This window comes from Limulus polyphemus, unplaced genomic scaffold, assembly GCF_000517525.1.
Source record: "Limulus polyphemus unplaced genomic scaffold, Limulus_polyphemus-2.1.2 Scaffold351, whole genome shotgun sequence".
NCBI classification, from domain to species: domain Eukaryota; kingdom Metazoa; phylum Arthropoda; class Merostomata; order Xiphosura; family Limulidae; genus Limulus; species Limulus polyphemus.
This window is the reverse complement of record NW_013665961.1, coordinates 623,183-630,490: the sequence shown is the minus strand read 5'-3', so window position 1 is coordinate 630,490 and position 7,308 is coordinate 623,183. Positions and strand designations below refer to the sequence as shown.

The 7,308-nt window shown below is 34.1% G+C and overlaps 1 protein-coding gene across 1 annotated transcript in view; it reads left to right on the top strand.

Moving 5' to 3' along the window:
• Positions 1-447: 447 nt before the first annotated feature.
• Positions 448-7,308, top strand: part of LOC106457616 (ras-specific guanine nucleotide-releasing factor RalGPS2-like) — a 59,842-nt gene continuing 52,981 nt past the window's right edge. Inside the window, exon 1 of the mRNA XM_013917053.2 lies at positions 448-588. The gene's annotated coding sequence lies outside the window, so the exon portion shown is untranslated. The remainder of the gene's footprint in view (positions 589-7,308) is intronic.

The window sequence follows — 7,308 nt, the reverse complement described above, 5'->3', positions numbered from 1 at the left end:
GTTTGAATTAAAAATACTTTCCTATGCCACTGTCTACAAAATAAATGTTTACACAATTAATCGTACAAACTTCTACAGTTTTCTTCAAATTTTTCCTTCACACGTAACGTACCCATGACACTAATTTGGGGCCTATGGTACATTATAAGAGTAAAGGTCAAATCTCACTATTCAATCAAAGTAGCCCAAGGGTTGGCGGTTGGTTTTCTTGATTAACTTCCAAGGATCAAGTGTATCAGTTCATGAACAGGGACGACTAGCGCAGCAAGACCTTTTGTCGGTTCGCGCGAATATCAAAAACAAAACACACAAAATCCCACGTATATCTTGTAAAACATTCGATGTTCCCCCTTACTTTCATAATGAACTCATCCATTTAGTCCGTATGTCAGTATTGTGATTCATACTTTACTGATACTGTTTTCACGTGTGTCGGCGTGACTTAGACATAGCTGATCTACCTGGTACGTTTCGACTTTCATCGTGTCAGTTATTGTTATAACCTTTTGCTGATTTCAGTCATAAAAGTACTACTAAGAAAACTATTTTTGGGTCTTAAAAGATTGACTTGCAGCGTGAAAATATCAGGTAGGAAATTTTACTTTATTATAACTTTTTTCTCTCTAGTTTTGTTAGATTGCGCTACGTGCTTTATGAAGTAAAACTATGTATAACCATCCAAAAATAAAGCGTATTGTTTGACTTAAGAAAGTTTGTGTAAAACTTAACTTGGCCTTTTGTTCTCCGTTAATAATAATAATGCATTATTCAACTGAAGTTTTGTACTTGTCGTTTGATTTAAAAAAAAAAAATACAGAAGCTGAATTAGACAAACTTTCACGAAGTCACTCGGCGACATGGACAGCTCAGTAACAATCCAACTAAGACTAGGAGAACCGAGATGTTTTTCAGTTGTAAAATTGTGTTACGCGTTACTTTGGACTGAATAAATAAATGTTCATTCTCTTGGTAAGGGTTTGCGTAGCATTAGCATTATTAGATGTTGCCTTTCTGTAAATCCATGGTAGGACACGCGTTAGCATTAAACTAAAACAAATATTATCGCGTCATAAATTAATAATCATATACGTGTGACATTAGTAGAAATTATAACAATGTAATGTTTTACGATTAATATCTCGTTATATTTTATCATGCGTAAAGCTAGCAAGTATCAATATCTATGTTTTTCAGTTTATACGTGTTTTTACTTCATATATTTTCTCTGTAAGAAATAAATTCGAGTGATGTGTGATGTGCAGTGGTTTAGGTCTTTAGGATATTAGCTTCTGCTTGTGGTCAAGTAGTGTTTGATACAGAGCTATATATATCAAGCTGTTTTGTTTCCTTCGTGTTTGAAATAGCACTGCACAAAGGGAGGATAAACTAACATTCTTTATCCTTGTTTATGAGGGAGGAATCAAATGTATAAAAATTCTTAAGAAAGTAACTTTCAGTGGCATTTAATGATTTATACTTTTGTGTTTAGAATGACCACATTTGTGTACTTAAGAACTTGGTTTCTGATCAAACATAAGTAAATTATATATATGAGAACTTAACCTGTATAAGTAATTGGTTAGAAATACGTGATGTTGCACATTGATGATTTCTAAAACTAAAATGTACATTGATTCGAATGCATTGAATCGTCAGCTGGGTATTCTCACTATTATTAATAAGGTTTTTGTCCGTAATTCCAAATCACTTTAAACGGGGTTCAGCCAGCTTAACAAATGTAGGTTATTCCAAAATCTTATACCAAGCTAATAATGCTAAATAATCTTCGTAACTGTTTCGCAAAGTTTTGTCATCGACCTCCTCCTCCCACCCTGGCTCTGCATGGTCGCGGGTTCGAATCCCCGTCACACCAAACATGTTGGCCCTTTCAGCTGTGGGGGCGTTATAATATGGCGTTCAATCCCACTATTCGTTGGTAAAAGAGTAGCCCAAGAGTTAGCGGTGGGTGGTGATGACTAGCCCTTCCCTTTCACTACTAAATTAGGGACGGCTAGCGCAGATAGCCCTCGTGTAGCTTTGCGCGAAATTCAAAACAAACAACATCCCCATTGATAAATATGGTTTCTGGCGCGCCCCTCTTTTATTTAAAGAAGTGAGAGACTGAGTTAAGTGATGAGATATAATACACGGATGCACATTAAAATACTGTAAATGTTGTAGTACGTACTTATTTTCATTGATAAAACAAATTTATCAAAACGCTTAATTTTGCATTATTGACTCTACCCTAATCGTTCAAGCTCCCTCCCTCCCCTCACACTTTTGAAAACGTTGCTGTAAACCATCAGTTAAATATATATATTCAAAATTATTATAAATATTATAGTCGTAAATATAATGAAGCTACCTGGGATAAAAATGGGGTGGCTCGCGAGATCCACGCAACTTACCATTACTAGTAGTACATTAAAGGTGAATATATGCATTCTAGTATTTGCAGTTATACACATACAATAACAAAAGAAATTGCAAAAAATAAAGAAATTAAAAAGCATGAAGTACACTACCAGTGATTTGGTCTGATACCCTGGGTAAATGTGACACCATTATAAACAAATCTATAATCCTCTCAAGCAATAGAAAACAACCAAGAAGAACCGATTTCTTAACACTGACAACAAGTGGTTTCTAGCGTGTGTTACTGTATACAAAAAGAATATAATGGGAAGATATAGAATATAAAGCCTAAAACTTGCATGTAGTAACGACATATAATTCTTGGAGACGGCTTGAATGGGTAATGAAGAAAAACTTTAAGTGTAACATATCAGCAAATGTACAACGTTTCGAGAAGGTTTTGTCATCATCAGGTACCTGTTAAACTTATATTAAAGTTTTTCTTCATTACCCATTCAAGCCGTCTCCAAGCATTATTAGTCTCAAAGTGGGTTCCTCGTCATTGAATTAGTAATGACATGTATGTATTACAACAATAAAATGTAGGTTCAGTAAATTTGAAGTATTGACAATTAAATCGGCCAGGTGGTTAGGGCGCTCGAGTCGCAATCTGCAGGTCGCGGGTCCGAATCCCTGTCCCACCAAACATGCTCGCCATTCCAGCCGTGGGGGCGTAATAATGTGACGGTGAATCTCACTATTAGTTGGTAAAAGAGTTGGCAGTGGGTTGTGATGACTAGCTGCATTCCTTCTAGTCTTTCACTGCTAAATTATTAACGGCTAACGCAGATAAGTCCTTTGCGCTTAATTCAAAATAAACCAAACATTTAAATCAGTCAAAAGTAATGCAATGCTAATTTATCTGTGAAACTTTTTTTTTGCAGTTAAGGCTGTTGTATTTGTCGCATTAGATAAAGGTTGTCGTTAAAAGTGTATTTTATTATGGCAATTCGTGACATTAAATCATCGCTTTTTCTCACCAGTTAGCGTTCTCTAATTATCTTCATTTATATAATTAGACTAATGAAATAAGTGCTTTTAACATTTATGAGAAGGATCTGTTAAGTGAAAGCTGTTGAAATCGAAGAGTTTTGAACAACAACTATTACTGTATTACGGTGTATTGCTCGGATTCACATTTTGATTTTTAAGATTAAAAACTTTTATCAAGAGTCTTTTAGATTGTAAATTTAACAATGCGTGTTTGTTTTCAGTTATCACGTATCAGGTACATTGTTTGTCAACTTTCTTTTGCCATGTATTTACCTTTCTAATCAACAAACTCAAGACAACTCTGGAAGGGGTTGCCCATTCTTCTTCTTTTTCTACTAGCCTGACATCAGTAAAACTGAAGAGCATGCGCACATATACATGATTGATGGTTGATTGAAACATTTTAGGAGCAATCTGTAGATGTTATTATCTTAAACTTGTTGGTGTGTAGCTGAAACTTTTAAGACCCCACGTTAGTCTATTGTAATATAATACAATGTGTTCTAAATTTTGCTTCTTTTCGCACTTTCTTTTCTTTTCTTTTTTTTATCACTCTTCGTATTTTTAACATTGTCTTGAATCATTTTGCGTGCAATTTATTTCTGTTGATTCTGACTTTTCTTTTTTTCTCTCCTAAAGTTATCTTTGTCATTTTTGTTATACCAATATATAATATCTAAATATCCCATATCTAATCTTCAAACTATAGCCCAAAGAATTTAAAACAATGAAAATAACAGTTAAAGATAGAATTTACACCTAAATCATGAAAGAAAAAGAAAAGAAACACTTGATAACTCACGATTAAATTTGCACAATCTTGTTAAATTTGGCATCTTAACATTCCAGAGAAATGCCGGATAAGCCAGGAAAAGAGGATCTCAATTATTTAATTCAACAAATTATAAGAATGTAAAATAAAATAAAAAAACAGTACATACATATATTTCATTTTGTAAAGTTCAATGTTCTGTAAGCCACAGTTTAAAGTTTAGAACGTTCCTTGTATACTTGACTGTTTTAGCACATGCTACTGTAATTTCTTCACAGTATCAGTGTACTTACTACACTCTCGTTCTTCTACATGCCTGCTTAGTGTTTGTTACGCCACGTAAAAAAGAATTAGAAAAAAAACAACCTGGAAAATAAAAGAGGTTACGCATTGAAAACCTGAAAACCAGGGGTCATCTCGAACTTTCACGCGATTGTAATATTGAATTGGAAACGTACAAGAAATTGAATTCGAAATATTTATAATAATGTTATTAAACAATTAGGTGGTAATACGCTATGTTATAAGTGTGAAAATTCTAGTATTAAGTAAACAGCACAAAATGAAATGCTTATAATAAGGTAGAGAGCGAAATATACAAGTAGAAACGAAGATTGACTAACCACTGAGCTTTTCACTTCTTCAAAATGTGAACGATGATAATCTGTTTGTGTTAAAAAAAAGTAATAAAAGAAACGAAGCTCAATTAGTCTCGCTATTTCTCTATTACAATTATAGATGCATATCTGGAAAATATGTTAATCTTTAGGTGACGTGTTTAGTAGGAAATTCTGAACTTGAAGAGACCCCTGTTGGCTCAGTGGTAAACTTGATAAACTAAAATCCGAAGTTCGATTCCCTGCGGTGGACAGCGTAGAATGCCCATTGTGTAGCTTTTATAACACTAAAATCCGAAGTTCGATCCCGTCCGGTGGACAGCGTAGAATGCCCATTGTGTAGCTTTTATAACACTAAAATCTGAAGTTCGATCCTGTGCGGTGGACAGCGTAGAATGCCTATTGTGTAGCTTTGCGTTTAACAGCAAAAAAAGAAAAGAAACAAAAACGGCATGAAAATTGTTTATTTCGTTTTTAAGCATTTTCATCAAAAATACGTGAATATGACTTTGATACATTATTTCAAGGCTTATAGCGCATGTATGAAATATATATATATCCATTTACCCTAACGCAAGTAATAGAATAAAAATATAATTACCTAAATATTTTGATAAAGGCGACAAGCTATCTGCAAACATTAAGTAAGTTTTGTAACTATTTGTAAAATAACGTGGAAAAAAAAACTTATTATTATAAAAAAGATCGAGAAAAGAATCGCGCGTTTCACATCTGTAGGAAGGAATTTGAATATTATGCTAAATCACCGTAAAGAAACTGTTCTCAGAGAAATGGAAAACAACAGTAAGACAAATTCAGCGTGTGTTAGTTTATCAAATTTCTAATACGTAAACTATTAACCAACCATGATATAACTCGAGGACATCCCCATTCACTATTCTGATAACTCAATTTATACTCGAAACACCTGATTTTTTTATAGTCATTAGTAAACGAAGATTTTCGTAATAACTCGAAACGTCGTCTAACTATTTTCTTTCTCACCAACATGCTGTTCGTTGAAGATATTCGTCAGTCATTCATGTTCATTCTACTCAAGGGTTTCTTTGTTTAACTAAATTTACTAAAATGAATATATTAAGAACTGTTATGATAAATTGTTATTCATGGACGTGTGGCATTTGAACGTGGTTCGTAAATACAATATTATTTGCTTATTTGATATATTCTTGGTTAATTGAGAGTAGTACATAAAAAGCACTAAGAGAATATTGTACACGTAAATTTTGGAGACGGTCCCCAAGACATTTGGCCACAGCAGTGAGTCACCCTATCCCACAGGGTAAAGGAGGGAAAGAGGGATTGGAACGTTAGCTTGCTTCCTTCTCAGCAGCTGGCATTGATGTAAACAACCTTGTTCTGTGTATATAACATACTTCGCTTTGGCTGACCAGCTGCCATAAAGTGAAGACTAAACGGGTATTGAAACCTAAAGTTCTGTTTTCAGTACTTCAAGTTTACTAGCTATATTCAGTGATATTTTTCAAAATATTAAATACAAGAACTAAGTTACAATACTGTATGAAGGTTGTTTCGTTTAACAACACAATTATTTATTGCAAAGGATGAAAAAAATATCTGATCGGGAATATTTCAGTATACAATAAAGAATATTAATTTGGCAATGAATCGGATAATCAGATAGCATTTTCAAGATAGGATTATCTCATAATATCATTCAATCGTACACAGTGCGAATTGCATTATCTAGCTCATTGATGCTTTCTACTAACTTCTAAACATTTTCCCCGATATTAAAGAAATGAGTCCTACTAGTCGCAATACAGATATTTGTTATGTAGATTATATAAACCTCTCGCCCATCCGTTATGTTACCGCTGTGTGTGTCACAGGTGATCACGGTAGCGGCAGCGACAACGACGGCAAGCACAATCCAAACAACTATCTCAGCTGGATATCGTGTGTTTGTATATGTTTGTGTGACATCCTTATTAGCTTTTCGAAGAACAATGACAAAGTTACTAGATTAGTTGTAACTCATGCCTGTGGTGCATTTTCAGTATGTGCGGCCACATCTAGTAGCAGAAACGAAAATATCCAAATCTGATCGGATATCGGGAGCCGGATATCCGATACCGTCGGAAACTATCAAATGTCTTATCCATAGTATGTACTTATGGCATTTCTAGTAAGACTGTATATTTTGTTTCTAGTCAATTGTTAATGCTTTAATCAATATTTGTGACTAAGGTGACTGTGGACATTAGGCTCCTTTTCACCATCTTATCTTCTGTCTTGTATGTGCATTTCTGTAGGCTCGTGCAGTAACCCTGTTGATCCATTTGGTGGTGCGCCATCAGTCCCCTTACAATTTATTGTTTGTTCATATATTAGATGATTGTTCATTCCAGAGGAGGTCAAAGTAACTAAAATAAACTTTCCCAAGGAGCCAGTCAGTTTCCTCTGCACATAAAAAAAAAAAAAAAAGCATTGAAGAACAAAAATGTTATATATATATATATATAT